We start from the raw sequence: 18,560 nt of genomic DNA, 5'->3' as shown, positions 1-18,560 counted from the left end.
AGACGAATTGTTTTTTCCTCTTTTCACACTGCAATTGTAAATGGCCATCATAAACATCGCAAACATACACGAACCAGGAAGTAAGCTAACTGTGGCTTTGCACAAAATAGTTTTTTATAGTAATTATATTTCGTTCTACATTTTTACCGGACTATTTCACTTTTCTTTCTTGAGGAATTGGTTTTATGTTGTCAAGATTGGAGAAATGGTGACACGCCGCTTATCTCAAAGTGTTATGTCATTTTCCCGAAGCTAATTACAACACCAAATATGATGATCTGTCTTTTTTTTTTTTCCTTCCCCATTTGTTAGAAGATTTTGCTTTCTGTTCTCACAATGAAATCCAGATAAATAAGGCTCTTCTAAACAGCTCATTGTCCACGAACCAGGAAACAAACAAATGGACAGACAATTTATTTGAATGCATTTTTTTTGCTGATTGGGGCACAATGGAATTGCCCCACAGCAAAAGAAAAGTTGTCTTTTGTGAATTTTGTTTCGTCGAAAAGAAGAAAAAAAAGGTCTTGACAAAGAGGTCATACGGTGCCACATCAAGGACAATTTTGAAGAACCCCCCCACTATATTTATCACTTAAATCTGACATCTACCATACTGACATGCAATTATCATAATCGCTTCAAGGTCATCACAGCTACAACTCCCCTGAGAAAAGTCTTGTCAGGAGTGCGTTTTCATGCTCACTTGACCAGCAAACGGGCGCCTGGTGTAAGTATTATACAGTAATTCAATAAACACGGCAATCCAATTATGTCTATCTCCCCATTTTCTCAGAGATAATGTCGACATAATACACGGCGTCAGTTGAACACTATAGAGGAGTAAATTGGGATCGAAGGGCAAGGAGAGGAATCTAGGCTCAGCACAAAGCGAGCTCAATATGTTTTCCCCCCTCAGAGGGAGTCTATAAATTCTGCACGGGTGCCCTGCAGTTAGCTCGCAGTGTTAGTACTCGCCTTTAAAGAACTGCATGAAACAGACATCTGGAGCGTTTTCAACCACCGGCACAAACATCTGTGACAGCAGAGTGGCAACAACAATGTGTGTGTGCGTGTCCAACCGTGCCAAGTGTTTCTCCGAGAATACACAAACACCTATCAGCTCATGCTGGAAAAGTTACACTCTCACCATTTGTTTGTTTATATTTGTCGGCTGCGTGCACTTGCATCCAACTGAGAAATGGCTTCTTAGATAAAGGGGGGCACACAATTCTTCGCTTTAAGCACCGCCGCGGCATCTATTTGACAAACGTTTTCTGAAAAAACTGCGAACCTTAAAAATGGAGGAAAGCCATTGCGTATTGCATTTTTTGAAGCCCTGTCGCCGTCAATAATAATAACAGAGGCTGCAGTGCACTGTCCGAGCCAACATGAACAAGTACAAGTGTCCTGCTCAAGGCTACTAGAATGTCGTCTTTTGAGATGTTACGTGAGGGAGCAAGTTACATTACATTAGGACAAACTTGATGGTATCGTATTTCCATTGCCAATAAACATATCTTAAGAATTTAATCCCATTTTTCTAAAATGGTATTGTCGACAATAATGGAGGGCGAGTGTTCTTATTTCAGCTCGATTTAAACATCATTTATTTAAACTTCAAATGTTCAACCTTACAATGAAAGTCTGTGAGTGTGATTTTAGAACGTAATGTGAAATGCGTTACATTCTCATGGTGTACAGTATCTGCTGTCCGAGCACTGAAAATTGGAGGACTTGCTTTTGCCAACAGTGTGTAAAGGTGGGCAGGTTGCGTCGAATGGCAAAATGATTGATCTTCGAAAATATGATCATAAGAAATGCAGTTCTGGAGCCATAAATGGAATTAATGTGAGGAAAAGTACAGGATTAAAAAGATGAATTAGTATTTTCTAACTTGAGGCAACTTCAGTCGTTTTTCTTATGCATACATATTTTTGACTCTGGGACTGCAATTTAAATAAATAGGGCTGTTGTTGCCCTGGGCTCTCCTTTAATTTTCCACTTCACATCCTGAGTCAGGCTGAGCAAACTGGACAAAATGTGAAAAAAAAAAAAAAAGACGTGACAGCCTGTCGCAGCAAACCCAGCATCACCTGCAGAGGGGGAAAGCTGGGTGTGATTGTAAAGTTATGGATGAATTCATTGATTGGAAGGCAAACAAACCTTTGACCTCACTGGCTGATTAATAAGCAACAACGTGCACTCGCGGCGAGCTGATGATGGTGATTCACATGCAGGTGAGCAACATGCAATTACCACGAGCATCCGTCTATTTGCACACGCAAGCGGGCCATTTCCGGAGAAGCCAATCCCAGGTGAGCTCGGTGCCAGCTCACTATGCTGCATTGTTCTGGTCCGGGCTTTGTGCAAGCTTGATACGTACTCCTCCGCTAAACAGGCATCTTGACAGCCACGAGCTCAACGGGAGCGCTTTCTTTTGCCACCCACCGCGACTTAACGCGTCACATTGAAATTGCTAATCACAAGTGAGTATGTCAGCCATAACTCCGCGCACTCTATTAGTCCCCTTTAAAGTAAATCACAGAGGCAGCGGGGGGGTCTTTGAAAACTGGCTCCACGGAAGGAAAGCCTCGTCATGTGTAAACGACACAATCCGCCTCTCACATTTCCTCCCCTTACAACAACTCAGCACTCGCCGGTATTGCTAAGTCTTGACCCCGAATGAGAGGTCTCCTCTGCTGTTTGCATTGTTGTGCCACAAAAGTCGAAAAAAAAACAACAACTACTCTCTGCAATGTGGTTTCTACCCCCACGCTTTCACCCCTGCGTGGCAGCGGAAAGCTCTTTAAAGACGCCCAGGGGCTTAAACATTTTAACATTATTACACGAGCATGTCTTACTCAAACCAATCCCAAGCCAATTGAGAGGCTTACGTCCTTCGCCGCGGTGGCTTTACTGAGAGGGGAAGGTCCTGGTGTCCTGACAGGACCGAACAATCACTTGGTCAGGTCTCGCTATGATGCTGTATTTTGGAACTAGTATTTTGGAACTAGCGTGGAGTCATTTTGTGCATATTTTGTTTTACCGAGGGGTGTCGCTGAGGGGCAATATTATATAATCCTATGATTAAAAATTCTGTGTTTCACATAATCTTTGCTTTCATGAGTCAATGTGGTGTGTGCAGCTAACATGCTATATATATACACACACACACACACACACACACACACACACACACACACACACACACACACACACACACACACACACAGAACTGCATAAAAGGCAAACATGGTGCTTCATTTATGAATATTTCAACTTAACTATATGGTAATTGTGCTTGTCGGTACAGCGGGAGATTTACGAAGAAACTCAATTGAAGCGTTGCTGCACATTTTGCAACTTGTGCAATTGAAATAGACTTACAACCAGGCTTTGAGTTATTACTTGAGCTTTATCGGGTGCCAGTTATACATAGGACCCATTTTCAGAATCGAGAGTGACAACAGACTGATTAATGCACCTCATGGGGGTTTTGGCTCCCAAATTCAGAGACTGACAACATAGAGAATGTGAAAAGTGGCTTAATAAACAAGTACAAATCATTGACTGGGGTCTTCCGGAGTCTGACAGGCAACACGGATTATTGACACCTACTCAACTTGTGTGCAGCATTGCACGGGGTAAACAAAATACTAGAATGCAAAATGTGGCTCTCAATCTATTCGCTTTGATTTTCTGTCGTCAACAATTTACATGTGCCGTGTGAGTTACAATTTCGAAAAGAACTCTGCTGCGTTTGTCCATTAAAGTAACGTGCATTTGTCTCTCCATGAACCGACTGCATTTATCTCTTTTGGTGGATGGATTTGCTCTGAAAGGGGATCAAAAATATATACCACTCAAAAAGCGGTTTGGTCAAAACAAAAATTTCCAGGGCAGTGGATTACGATGGTAGAAAAGAAAAAAATCACTCCAAGGGTCCATATTTGTCAGAGTACACTGCGTACAATGGACCTGTCAGCTTGAGTTTTTTTAACGACCAACGTTGTCATGCACGGGAACCAAATGTAGGTCCAAGGCAGAGGCTAAGGCCTCGCAACAACAGAATAGCATCAGAACTTTGTTACTTTCTTAGATGCAAGCATTTGACATGTACCCTGAAACTCCAGCGAACCAAAAGTTCTCAGTTTTAGCTGGAGCAAGAATAATCCTGTTTTGTTCATTTGTTTGATAGGACTCTAAGCTGGAGTCAGTATTAGGATCAGTAAACATTTTTTTGTTTGTCATTTTTTTTAACATGCACTTAAACAGTTTATTGGAAACAAAAAGTGAGCTGCAGGGGTACACACTTTACAAATGTTCATAACGTACATTGTGGGGACAATGAAAAAAGGTCTATGACGGTGACTTGGAATTTCTGTATGAGAAATTTGTTTTGAAAGTCAACCAAAACGAAGGTCGACCAACATCACAAACATGCATGATGGTGGAACTTCTATGTCAAACTTTATAAAGAAAGTGAGGCCTTTGGAATGAGCGTTGGATGTTGTTTTTTTTCAGATGCTTTAACTTCAGAATATCAGTGTGCTGACAAAGTAATTCATTGGGGAATGTTTTGAACTACTGTACTTGTAATCTTTGGACTTGGTTCAATGGCACCCACTAATGATGTACATGAACCCTGTCAGCGTGGGTGCTAGGATGAGACAGTTTCCGGCATCCTACTGTTATTCCGGCTCTCCACCTCCACCCCCACATATACAAACACACTACCTGAGAAGCACACAAAGTAACAGTCACACTAATGCAGTTGGCACTATTTGTGAGTGGAGCTCCATGCATACAGAAAACACGAGGCAGTCTCTGGTTTGAAAAACCCTGCCAAAAAACATTACCTCAAGGTTCAGCAAGAAGTTTATATAAGAGTTGAGCCTTTCTGATTCACTTTATAACACATGGAAGATTTATAAATTGAGTGGGTTTTTTTGGGGGGGGGGCGGGGGGGTTGAACATGCCAGTTACCATTTTCCTATTCGGTTTTAACTGGCACAAGAAAAGCGATGCCACCGTAGCCTTTAAACCTTTCATGCACCTTGTAACCTGATATCATGATATCATGATAAGCTGTCCACTGTAGTGACCGCTGTCCTTGAAAGGGATATTTGAAGAACCTAAACCTGAATCCAGAATTTAAAAAAACGACGTTTCTCACATCTATGTTCTAGATTCAGGATTCCAGTTGGCATCCCGTGTCGACTGCAACTAAACACAAGACAAGAAACAGATCCATGTTTCGGAACTGTGCCTGCAGGTCTGGCTAATTTAATTTTTTATTCCTTATTTGCAAGGCCAGATGGGATACTCTACTGACACACAATCACGTCAGGCGGACACACAAACATCCAAACACCAGATGTGCTTCTCCATTCCCTCGCTACAGGCCACTGGAATACATGGCTGCACTTGGCGCAATCACGGGCGGGCAACAAAACGCTGCCACCCCATCATTGTCGTTCAGCACGTCATCACTCTTTCTAACCACTAAACTCACAGATATGGAGCAGACGACAGGTGGTTGAAAATCCTGAGCCAGACACGGTCAGCCATTTTCCAGATCCGGAAAAGCTAAAGTGCACCATGACGATGGCTCCTCAACGGCGATTGCACTATACGGCAGGGATGGAACAGGAAGCGATAGAGAACAAAAAGACAATCACTGATAGATGACACATGTATGTGGGGCTGGGCAAAAAGAGGAGACAGGGAGGAAGTGGAACAAGGTCGGCTTGATGAGATGGCAACAGCAGGAGGATAGAGGATAAGCATGGGGGTAAAACTGGGATGTGACCCACTGACCTCAGGTGGTCTAGTGCTGATGGTTTGTCAGTCCACAGACTATGTCACAAAGTTACTCAAGGCAAGGAGATCCAAAATTGGAGTGCTTTGATAAAGCGTTGCACATGGCTTGACATGCCGCGCTGACATGTCGATGATGCCAAAGCTCAACTTGTGGCCAGATGACGTGGCCTTAATCTGCCCCTTTGGGTTTATTTACCATTTAAACACGTTAGCCCTTTTGCAAATCGCAAGCACCGCGCTCGCACTTTATAAATCACAACCAGGGAGCAGAAAAAGAAATGGCCCCAACCTCATTTCAGATTCCAAAGTGTCACCATCTTTAAATCTTGACTCGCTGTACATTATGGGCGGACATTAAACAGCACGATATATACGATCTCCTCTCTCGTTTAGCTACAGTCAAAGTCAGTAAGCAGAAAGCGCCGACAGATTCAGACCAAAGCTCACTACCTGCACTTTGCTTGGAAAAGAGAAAAAGAAAAAGGGTTAAACTTGTTGGAATTCCACACGATGACATTTGAACCACATTTTATTTGCATATTATCAGAAGAGAGAAATCAGCATGTCTTGTGACACAAGCGGTTCATAATTACAACTGTCCCTTGGTGGCCCAATCACCGAGCCTACCATGAGAGCACGTTAAACAATAAAAGAAAATGAAGAACTGAGCGACAATCATTTGGCAACAACCTTTATGCCACTCTTGTTCATTTGCAAAGGGCAGCGTGGTTAGAACATGCTGCGATCGAATACGGTAGAGCAAATTGGTTCGTTAATGTGCAAACAGTTGCTTCCTGCCACGGTGTACCGAGAGCACTCCCCAAAGTCTTTTCCAGGTGCGCAAACGTTCAATGTACAGTTACCAAATAACATGTTAATATGAAAGTTGACTTGCGATTGTGTCCTAGCACTGAGTCAACTCTTCGGGGATGCCATTGCTTACAGGTCACAAATCCAAGGACCACCAATGCAACATTTTTGTTTCCAGAATATCATAACGCGAAGCCACGTAGCAAGCTTCCATGTACTGTATGTATGTCCTTAACGGCTTGTAAAACGCAAGAGCTGTCTCGAATATTCTGGCTCTATACGCAAGAATGCTGAGTTTTGATTGACAGTGACAGAGGGATATCAATCCAACAATATCGTTTTTACTGTCCTTGTCATTAGCAGTGGTACATTACTGTCCTGAATCATGTGTTGAAGTGTTGGTCTAGACCACTTCCAAGTCTTACGCCACAAGAAACTAACTGGAACGTTCACAGCGGATATTTCGGCGTAATAAAACAAAGTGCGGAACACGTGCTAATGATAAGTTGAGGTTCCATTCCGTTCTGATTTTTGAGAGGCAGCTTCCGGCAATATTACATTGTCCAAGACCATTTCGAGATTTATGGACCATCGGCAAGATTCTATAATCGATCACAGGAAGCCGCTGTGGTGATTTGAGGACAGGTGTAATGTGGCTCAGTTTCCTGGTGTTTGTAAGGACTTTGTCGTAAAAGAGACCCCCCGTAAAAGAGACCATTATAGTGATCTCGTCTACTGAAAATAAAAGCATGAACTAGATTTTCTCTATCTTGTTGAGACAAAAAAAACAACATTTAATTTGTTTTTGTGTTTTTTTTCAGGGGGTAAAAGGGAGGTTTAGTTATGGCTTTAAGCGATTGTTAAAATTCAGGTCTGAGTCATTCAAGATTTCTGGCCTCATTTGTTGCTTTCAATGATCTTGGACCTTTCACTTTTGGGGCCAGAAAATCACTTTTGTTTCATCTGAATTGAGCTGGAGAACAGGCAGAGATTCTCCGGTCTGTGGACTTGTGTGGTGAATGTTTTTTATTTTTTCTCAAGATTTTTATCTGATCCAACATAGCAGCCTATTGTTGTGAATTTCCATGTCACATTCATAAGACCACTGTCTGTGATTCCCTCCCTCCCCATCTGTCTAAGCCTCCATCTCTTCGTTCTGCCCAACAGGTGGGAAGACAAAAATGCTTTGAACAACAGACTCGAGACGAAGGGGGGAGCACCACATGGCTTTATACGTTCCGGCGCGAAAAGCACAGACCTCTCCGCTGCTAAAAAGAAACAAAAGATAGCCGAGGAGATTCATCGATTTTAGAGCACTGAGAAGGTAAGCGTGCAGAACTTGGAGGGAGAAGTATTTGCAAGAACAAGACGTCATGCCGAGACATGATGAAAGGGAACGGCTCTTCGATGCGTCGTCTTGGCACTTCCTTATAAATTATGTTTTGGTGTTATCAAAGTGATGGTAACAACAAATGCAGACTAAATGAAAATGAGGGGGCGGGGGGTGGGGGGGGGGGGGACAGTAAGCGTCAGAGTCATATGATGCACCAAATGCATTTGTTAGCTGGATGCCGAGCCCATGTCTCCGCTCAATCTCACTGTGAAACAAAACTCGTCTTCCAGGACCGGAAGCTCAGCAAAGCTAAAAATAACAGGAAGAGCAGTCATATTGTAGGAATATCCATAAAAGTCAGTGGAAGAATAGGAGGCAGCTCATAAATAAATAATCGGAGGAATAAAAATGAGCTTCACACAAGATGTTCATCTTTGTAATTACTCGCACAGAAAACCAGGTAGGAACATTACTGGCCCTGGTCTGCTCACTTGGAATCAATTACAGCCACACCCGTGGATGGCTGGTGAAAAATGTTGAGGCGGCAGTGTGCGACATACTGTAAATATTCAGCTTGTAATTGCAAACAATCTCAATGTAAACATAATTTGTGCTTCTCTGGATGCAATGTGACCACACGCTTTTAATTTCTGTCTCGGCCACGTTACAAGACTCGATTATAAGTTAGCCAAAAGCTGCAGTAATAGCAGTGGACTTAGTATTCACCATCATCTTTGTCCGAGAAATATATCCAAGCTAATCAGATGTTTCTAATAATGATGAGAAGCGAGTGGGGGAGAACATAATTAGATTCCCTCATATTCTCAAAGTGAAAGGACACAATTCCTTGCTCTGTTCAAAGGATCATATTGTGCATTGCTTACAGCCGTGGGCGAAGACGTGTGAAGTGGGTCTTTGTGCTAAACACAATTTGCCTACGTGGGAAAACATCTCACACAGATTTGCTTCTCAGCTTCCAAAGAATTCCTCGATCTGCATTTTATAATTTTTTTTAAGCATTATATCTCCACGTGAGGCAATCGAGAACAGATTCTTATTTGCAGTGTCTGCTGACAGTTGAGTAAGTAAATAAAATGCTAAAATGCTAACAACGAGCGCAAATCCACTGCGTATTTTTATGTACCTTTGCTAGCCGTGGCATAACAAAGCTAACAACCACGCTTTGATATGGTCACTATGGTAACACAAACATCCAGCAGACACAACAGAACAAATACTAATCCGCAAAAGATACAAGCAACACAAATGCTGAGGTGTTTTGTCGATATAACAATGAACAAGAAGCCACATTTTATGTAACTACATTAGCCAAAATGCGCCAACATAACAAGGTACCACAGAACAAATATAAAGTACAGAAAAATCCTCTGTCGCAGTAAATCCATATTTCAAGTCGCTTCTCTGGGTTGTGTTGTCTCATCACTGGGCCTTTTCCCCCGTTGCAAAGGCATTTTGCAAATACATCAGTTTTTACTCATTTTGCTTGCGAGTGGGTTGAATACTGGCGTTACACGAGCGAGATAATAGCATCTTGACTTGTGTCGAGAATCTGCCATCGAAGGACGTAACGCACACTGAAGAAAATGGCGTGTTGATTTTGCGCAATTTGATGTCATTAAGCATTAGTTAAAATGCGAAGGTAGCGACAGAAATGAAACAGCAGGAGCTTTAAAAGCTTTTGGTTGGGGGTGGATTTGTGTCCAATAAGCCTCGCCGAGGATTAAAGTATGTTAATGCAATAGCAACACAAAGTGGACGCAACGCACACACAAGCGCACAGTAAGAAGGGTTACTGCATGTGAACAAAACCGAGGCAAAGGAACGAGCCATGTGAAAAATGACCCATTATTGGTTCTCACAAGTTCTTCATTCGGGCTGACTACCGTCACTGAGCAGATGTAATTGGCACATCGCTCATCTACTTTATGTCTTAACTCTTGAGATCATGATGCTATTATTCATGTCTTGGTGAGTCAAGGAATTTACGAGGTCACATAACGGACCTTAATGAATCCATATTTCACGAATGTACAGAATAAAAACAATTTTGCCTTTACCTGAAGTTTCCACAATAGCTCTCTTGATCGTTAGCTCTGCAAGAAGCCCGAAAACAACGTTCGCTTGGGGAGAAACTCCCTGGGGAGAAACTCCCTGATGATACTTCAAACTGGGTAATTTTTCTTCAGCGAGGCCTCACATTCACTTGCAAATTGGAAGAGAAATGCAGCTGAGTAGCCATGTAATGAGGGACCATCTGAATCAGTGCTCATTAGTGACAACAGTAGGACGTTGAAACCGGAGGGTCATGGTTTGTCGTTTGCTCTTTGGCTTTTAAATGCAACAGAATAAAGGATTTGCGTTTATTTGACATTTCGAAGACCCTTTATGTTAGTTTGCTGTTGAGCAGTTTTGTGCCATCCTTGAAGAGCCCTTCGCATTGGAGTTTTTTGTTTGGTTTTTTTGGTCCAAATCTCAAATAGCATTTCTGTCATACATCTGGTCGGTAAGTGTGTGGTCCTGCGTGCACTGATGACAAGTTGTGGCGCCCTCCAGCATCTACCGTAAGCTACCTATCCGTGATTTTGAATCTTCAACGACACTGACATGCATGTTTTTGGAATGCATGAAGGAGGCCGGAGTATCATGACAAAACGCATACATCCCACAGGAGAGCCTGGGCGGAGGACTTCATCACTGTGAGGCTCTGTTCCGTTTAAAAATATATATTTTACAGATTCACCAACCTGTAAATAATATCGTATTAAAAGACATGGAGACTTATCGGTTGCGGTCGTATGGGCTCAGGCTGCAGACGAGCGCTTACAGAGTGAAATTAATCTGGTGTGAAATGATGACCGCTGATGTTCCTCAGGACAGAACACAGAGGACCCTCGTGACGCCGAGCACTGCGACCGTGTTCCATCAGTGCTCGCTTCTCTGCGGGCAACACTGTGCACGCTATGCTGCATAACCAAAAGTGCCCTTTCATCCATGCGCCACCAAGTGCTGTGCTCGTCTTGCATTCCAAATGTTTCACATCAGATACGCTGACATTTCCTTTCTGATCTTTTTTTTTTTTCTGCCTCTACAAACAAAAGTCCTGAGAGATTTATTAGCCCGAACAAAGGACAAGTTATGCCCCGCCCTAGCTTTGTGCGCGGATTCTGTCTGGTGATGAGCCCGAGAGGCTTCAGCATCCGTGCTAGTTTCAATCCGCACAAGACAAGGTCAAGATGCGCCACGTCCCTGTGGCCAATGAGCTAATCCCCCCTCCTAGCCGATTCACAGATCCTATTCTCCAACACTGAGCCGCCCACTCTCTCATTTGCATGGTCCCATTCACAGTGGAGAAAAAAACAAAACAAAACAATAAGAATGTTAGACAGAACATCAACACACTCTACCTTATTACTTTGCTGCCCAGGTCAGAGAAGAGCCAACTCAGAGAGCATTAAATCCTGCAACACAAACAATGAGCTTTAATCATCAAACTAAACACATTGAGAGCAAAGGGTATCTCTTTTTCCATTTCGGTTGAAGAAAAAACAAAAACCCAGATAAGCACACTATTTATTTTAATGAAGATTTGTACATTTTACTGCATTAACAGAAGACGCCAGATGATGTGATCTTAATCGGAATCAGAAATCCAATTTAAAAAGATCAATTCCCGACTTGAGATAGGCCATTTGTACTGAAGCACATTCTAATTCCACAAGACTGATTAGATTCAGGTTTCTTCCTGAACCAGGGAAAAATGTGGAAGGTAAATGGGAGAAACTTGACTTGTGGATATATTGCAGCGTGGGTCATAATCGAAAAAAAAAAAAAAAGGCAATTTCTTTGTTAATGCCACAAAGGCAAATTACGTTTACACTTAGTCCACATATATCGACTATCATTTGATTCTGCAGTAATCCCTCATTTATTGCGGATAATGGGGACCAAAACCACCCGCGATAAACGAAAATCAGCGAAGTAGTGACCAATTAACATATACAGTGAATTCTTTTTTTTTTTAAAGTCCCCAAAAATCCGCAAACGGTCCGCGAGAAGCTGCAAAACAACAGTGAGTCACATAGAGCAACATATACAGTACTGTACTCCATGTATATGAAAAAGTGTAATTTTTATTTTATTTTTTTAATGAATATGTTTGAAAAAAATCCACGATGCACTGAATCCGCGATAAACGAACCGCGAAATAGCGAGGGAATCACTGTATTCCTAATTCGGAGTAAAAACAGCACAGAGCACTTAAACCGGAAAAGAAAAAGAAGTCCGTCATTTACCAAAGTTGACATTCTATTTGCTAAAAATAGTTTTGTAGAAAGATGTTGAGTAGAATTAATGCTTAACACGTCCACGTCTCCCATGACGAGAACTCACCCGGTATTAATTTACGAGAGCGAGCCCTTTGCCAAGAAACGATGTCCCTTGAGACAATCAATAAAATGCCTTGCAGCACCTGACCTGGGAAACGCTGATTAAAAGGATTCGTTTTGTTTATTGAGACGGCAATCAAACCCAACCGCAGACTTTTTTTATTCCAACTGTGACGCTACCTGATTGCGTGCCACTCAGTAAGGCGGATCAGCGATCCGAACTGACCGTTATCTGACCTTCACTTGATTTGAGAAACCTGACCTGCCGGGGGGCGTGGGGTGGGTGTGGGGGGTTGGTGGCAAGAGCCCCATTTCGGATTTTTCATCTTTCATTAGCGTGAGGTCATTCAAAGATGGCCGCAGTAAGTTCATTGGGTCCGCATGTGAACAGCCACGGTTCTCCCGAAAGTTTTCACAACTTCTTTCAGTTTTTAGGTTGCAGCCATATTCCGTCACGGAATCCGTTCCCCGCAGCGTGATGATTCTGTCATCGAAGGAACAATTCATACTGTAGTACGAGCCACAAGATGGCGCAGTTACACCAAATACACGTACACAGGGACTTGGCATTATCGTACGTAGAACTTGACCAAAATATCTTCCCACTCTGAACTCACACCGCCATCGTCTCTCCTATTGGACACGCCGAGATGTCGTCACAAAGTCCTGTCGTATGTTCAATTCGGCCGCCGACCCACCTGCGGCACGGCGCCGCGCCACAGCAGCACATTCAAAATAGATTGCTTGCCGCTGTGTGAAAAGGCCTTAAGTCTTCCTTGACTATTTTAAGATTGGGAATCAACAGCTTAACGCACACGCACACACACACACACACACACACACACACACACACACACACACACACACACACACACACACACACACACACACACACACACACACACACACACACATACACACACACAAAACACTTTCAGTTCATCTCGCATACTTGTCGTTGTGGCGTAAAAGACAAGGCTCAGTATTGTCGATAGTTTATTGATCTTTCAAAGGGCGCATAAGTTGATGTGTACTGAAATTCACTTAATGACAATCTTTTTGCAAAGGCTTGAATGTGAACCCAGAAGGGGGGGGGGGGGCTACCCCAGCAAGGAATGGAACTCAAAGGAAGATTGCTTCTGTTTTCACCCTTATTGTTCCCAAACACCGCTAAGATCACATTAATATCGACGTTTGACCTTTTACTTCTGTTTCATAAACTAACCCAAATAGCAACTACAACTTGTCGCAAATCAATCACGCGACATGCGGAGAGACCGACGATCATTCACTCGCACGACCACTCCGTGTGGGAAGTGAGGTGACGAAAGCGGCGTACCAGAAGTGACTCACGGTTTACTTGTCAGTCATTATAACAGCTGTTAGACGGTAACCGAAACCTGTGATCGTACGAGTGCATGTAGGCGATGACTTTTGCGACACAGTTTTCCTTATTGGCAAAGGTTGAATAAATATAACAATACTGGGACCGCTTTGTCTGGCGCGTTACTGTAGTCGTAAAATCAGAACGACAATAGGAAAATGCGTGTTCCAGGATGAAAACTGTTGAAAACCCACCCTGGACGTGGCGTGTTGTAAGCTAAAAGTCTGTCAGTATTTGGAGGGCATGATTGCACATCCCTATCACATTGAAATATCTTCTTGGTCATCATTTTGGGCGACTGCAAGAGACCGGGTCACTTCATGCTTCACTTCTTGCGTCCTCAAACTTTTAGTCCTGGCACACTAAACTTCTTTAACCTTCTGTGCGCCGTTAAGCTAAATTTACACTTAGTCGCTTGTGAATTCAAATGTCAAATGTTATGGCAAAAGAAATGGTGGATGGAACACTTCCATAATTTGTTTGAAAGAACCTTGAGCACTCTTTGGCACAGGAAATTTCCCTTGCCTGTGAATTATAATATTTAAGTCATTAGCTGCTTAGCTGCAAGGACATTTTTTTTTTTGTGGCGCAAATAGCGCGAGGTCGTGTGGTTCATTCCTCGGTTCCTCTGGGAAATGTCATTCCTGCCAGGTCTATGTCTGGTGTGTAAACATCGCGTACATTCCTGCAAACCGCATGATGTGCATTTCCTGTAGTAAACAACTATCATTCTTTCATCGTCTTTGACAGGAAGCCTTTTAAATTTATTTGACACTTAGCCCCTCGCTTGATCAATATAGTCGTGAATAATAACAACTCTATCATCGGAGAGGACGCGCGCCTTCTGCGATCTCCCTCCGTCCCCCTCGTCATGCTGACAACCCCTAATAATCCCTAATTGTGTCAACGGCCGTAGTCGTAGCAACAGTGTGAGCGGAACTCCTCCAAAAGGAGAGCAAGGATGAGAGGACCGAAAAGGACAAAATGTCTCCGTCACTAATGCAGAACTAACATTTCTTCTCGTAATACAAAAATAAATAAATAACACCAAATTGTCTCCTTCCATCAACTCATTTTTCACTTACCCGTAGCGATGTTTCCTCTAGTCCCATTTTCCGTTTGATTATTTCTCCGTTTCCACATCTCGGAAACTATCCTCCGTTCCCTCCTGAGCGTTTCTACACGGCTCTCCTCCCTCGTCCTCCTCCCGCGAGGCCTCTCCGTCAGCACCTCCCACTGAGCTCTCCGAGTGTCCCGTGTACCCCACAGGAGCAAGAGCGCTAAAATATTGATGGAAGCCTGATGAAGGCGACCGCCAGCATACTCCGTGGGGGGTAAGTGGGAGGCGTGTGTGTGTGAGGGGGGGTGGCTGCTACGCGGGACCACTGCCAGAAGGAGTTTGAACTAAGTGAGAAGGATGGATGTAGTTTGCTTGGCAGACGGGAGTGAAATGATGCAGTGTGGAGGCTTCTCATGTACTGCCCGATGAGTTGGTCTTGATGTGGGAAGCAGCCAACGCTGTTTATTATCCAGCCCTCCCTCGTGCCTCGCTGCCCTTCTTTGACTCTCTATGCTTTCATCTCTTTTGGCAGCATCTTCCATCGCATCCAAACATTTCCCCCCGCCGTTACCTCCTCCTCCTCTCTTGAAGTTGTCACCATTTGACCAAAGTGAACTTGTTATTTTCTCGAGGTGGCTTTGCCGTTTTTTTGGGTGACCTTTTGATCTCTCTTTTGAAAGTGACCTTGCCAAAGAGAACTATAAGAATTGCCATGGAGACGGCAATCTTTCTCAGTGATGCTCATGAGGAGAGAGTATGGGGGAGGGGAACACACACACACACACACACACACAAAATATAATGCAAGACATCATATCACTTCTTGCTGATTCCTGAACACCATAGTTGAGATAACCGGTATCATAGCGTGGGCTCCCTTTGATCTGTTTTTGTCTTGAACCACTTCTCTTCGCTTCATTTTGTGCTTAAAATAATCAGTTAAATTTGCTCTGCGAATGATTACGTCAAAATGAGTTCTTCTTCAGACTGAGCAATGAGATGAATGTGCTGTACCCAAATGAATAGCAAAAGTATGAGCTCGCTTTGACATCCCATCTTGGCAAATAATCCACATTTGGTGTTCGAAGGGATCTCCAAGTAATGATAATTGCTACTCTTGCAGCAAACTGGTTCATTAGCACTGACCTTAATCATAATAATTGGACGTACAATTTTAATTTCACCGCACTGGTTTGAATTGCCTTTATTCTTGTATCTTAGTGTGCCCACCCAAAAAATTACAGCTTTGTAAAATATGCAAATTTTCCATCATAAAAATGAAAAGAAGCTCAACGTATAGATGCATTGTCCGCACGATAAGGCGCTTCGGAGTATAAGACGCACCTTCAATGAATGACCTATTTTAAATCTGCTTTCATATATAGGGCGCGCCATATTATAAGGCGCATAGAATAGAGGCTACAATAGTGGCTGTGGTTGCGTTATGCATCCACAAGATGGAGCTACGCTAAAGGGAATACAATACGATACAGCTTTAATTATATCGAGCTTTCTCTACCGCCACAGCTGTAACAAAATACTTTACAGAAGATTTAAAATACGGCGTGCAAGAAATCTGAATATTGATCCATATATAAGGTGCATCAGATTATAGAGCAGTGGGAGGCTCTCCCACAAGACAAATGTGTACGCAAAACGGATCATAAGAAACACATGACATTGCACTGATTAACAAAGTTATCGGTCACGCAGACTTTAAAGTAACAGCAGTTAGCACTGCCTTAGCTTTGACGATGCTTGAACCAAAAACATATTCAAGAAGCACGGGGCAACCCAATGACAGCGTGTGAAAATTGGATTACATTTTTGGATTCAATTGGTGCAAAACGGCGCACTACAAGAATACTGCCACTCTATTGAAAACATAAACTAATCCGTCTCGCCATTTTCTAAACAGCTTATCCTGTTCAAGGTCGGAAGGTGCTCAAGAATGTCCCAGCTGACTTTAGGCGATAGGTGGACTCCAACTTGGATCCGTCGCCATTTAATTACAGGACCCGTATTGAGACAGACAAACCTTTCTTTCACACTCACGTTCACGCAGTGAGCCAGAATTGAACCGCGACACTCTCACTGACTTCGAAAAAAGCATTTTATGGTTGCAAGTATCCAAGAAGAAAGGTTGAATGTTGTCACGACAACAAATGCTCCAATGACAGTGAAACCAAGCTACACAGGAGAGCCTCCTTATCATCTGATATTTAAAACCCAACAGTGGGAAAGTTTAATTTCGTTACGCCTGCAAGATACAATCACGCAACTTTTGTCGACAAGTCATTGAACTGTAACTCCATTTGAAAATGTTTCCATCAGCTAGAAGAGATGCAGTCACGGTCGACTTTTGAACACCAATGATTGAGTGGCGGGTCCTGTATGACTCTCTTATTGTCTTTGTTTGTATTTTCCAACTTGTGGTAGACATAAATAACGACACTCTAGTTATATTTAGACTTCCAAATCCCCGAGGGAAGAAAAAAAAAAAAAGGCCATCGCTAATGCTAATTTCTTGGCATTTCACATGATGCATACATACCCCAGGCGCACCCTCGCCTTGGCGTACCGAGCTTGGGATTTATCTACTTTTTCTATGTTATCTGCGTAGATGATCGAAATACCCTTGATTAAAAAAACAAAACAAAAACATTGTGGTTTCACTGCATGTCATATTTGTTATGCAGATAAACCAAAGGAGAAAGAACCTATTGTCGACGCACTGATTATGGATGCGCGACGAGACAAGAGAATGTGGTAGTTGTGGCACGGAGATAACTTTTCAGATCCACGGACAAAGAAATGTCTCTTCCCGAGCAAATGTTTCTGGCTTTGAGCCGCCGAGGATGGGAAGATGCAATCAGGCCTGCAATGCGTCACTCACTCAGCCGTAGGCGGAGATAATCACAGCTGCCTGTCAAAATTAGGGCCATGCAACTTTCTCCGGGCGTTGATTCAAAATGTATGTAGATGTGTAACATTCCAGCATAAATAAGAGTCTTTGTCGGTGAGCCGACTCTGCTCGCGTCCTCTAAATGCCACCGCGGAGAAAGCGCATCCGGATGTTAACTTCTGCAGTACGGCATATCATCTCCACTCAATTAGCCCAAGCTTCTTAGTCGCAAGCAGACATTGGTACAGAGACTAAACTATGCCGTGATGGTTTACATGCAAACACTTTATATTCAAACTATGCGACTTTTCCATCCGATCCAAAAGACGGCTCCACTTCACGACGTACAGGCTCGTACTAGCAATCGAGTGATATTGGAAAAAACCCTCTTTTCTAAATTACAGAAACGTTGATGATGCACCGGTGATTTGTCAGAGCCATACGCCATCTAAACATTCCCGTAGTTTTGCTTCAAGTCACAGTGTACGATCCTGCAGCGACAATGATAGCTGCTGTGACATCGTTAAGCTCTTAGGGGGGGTAAAAGGCAGAGAAATGCTAAGTAGCTTTGTCTCCGCAGGAAGCTCCTCGGATGACACGGCTGGCACACAGACAAAGCTGGCAAATTCCGCTTCGTCTTGCCGACTTCTACCTGCCGTCTACGTGCCCGGTATACCTCAAAAAATTATATTTGCTTTACATAACACGATCCTCTAGTTTCATGTGCATGGTTCTGCTTTAGTGTCAACTCAGCAAATCATGCTAACATTCCAGCCTCGATTTAATACAAATGAACCAGAAATGAGATGTTCAGCTCAGACTTGACCTTTGCTTATCCC

At 43.1% G+C, this 18,560-nt stretch overlaps 1 protein-coding gene across 6 annotated transcripts in view; it reads right to left on the bottom strand.

Annotated features, from left to right (window-relative positions):
• Positions 1 to 18,560, bottom strand: part of dlgap4b (discs, large (Drosophila) homolog-associated protein 4b) — a 74,778-nt gene that overhangs the window by 44,503 nt on the left and 11,715 nt on the right. For 4 of the 6 annotated variants that reach the window (XM_086117396.1, XM_086117397.1, XM_086117392.1 and 1 more), the window contains exon 2: positions 11,392 to 11,445. The exons of 1 other annotated variant lie outside the window; for it this stretch is intronic. The gene's annotated coding sequence lies outside the window, so the exon portion shown is untranslated. Of the gene's footprint in view, positions 1 to 11,391; positions 11,446 to 14,841; positions 15,241 to 18,560 lie in introns of those variants that run through there. One more of the 6 variants, XM_086117394.1, reaches the window with a different exon arrangement.

Source organism: Hippocampus guttulatus, chromosome 8 (genome assembly GCF_054856545.1).
Source record: "Hippocampus guttulatus isolate MCC_2025c chromosome 8, RoL_Hgut_1.0, whole genome shotgun sequence".
Taxonomy (NCBI): domain Eukaryota; kingdom Metazoa; phylum Chordata; class Actinopteri; order Syngnathiformes; family Syngnathidae; genus Hippocampus; species Hippocampus guttulatus.
Note: the sequence above shows the minus strand (reverse complement) of the source record. Positions and strands in the feature narration are given on the sequence as shown.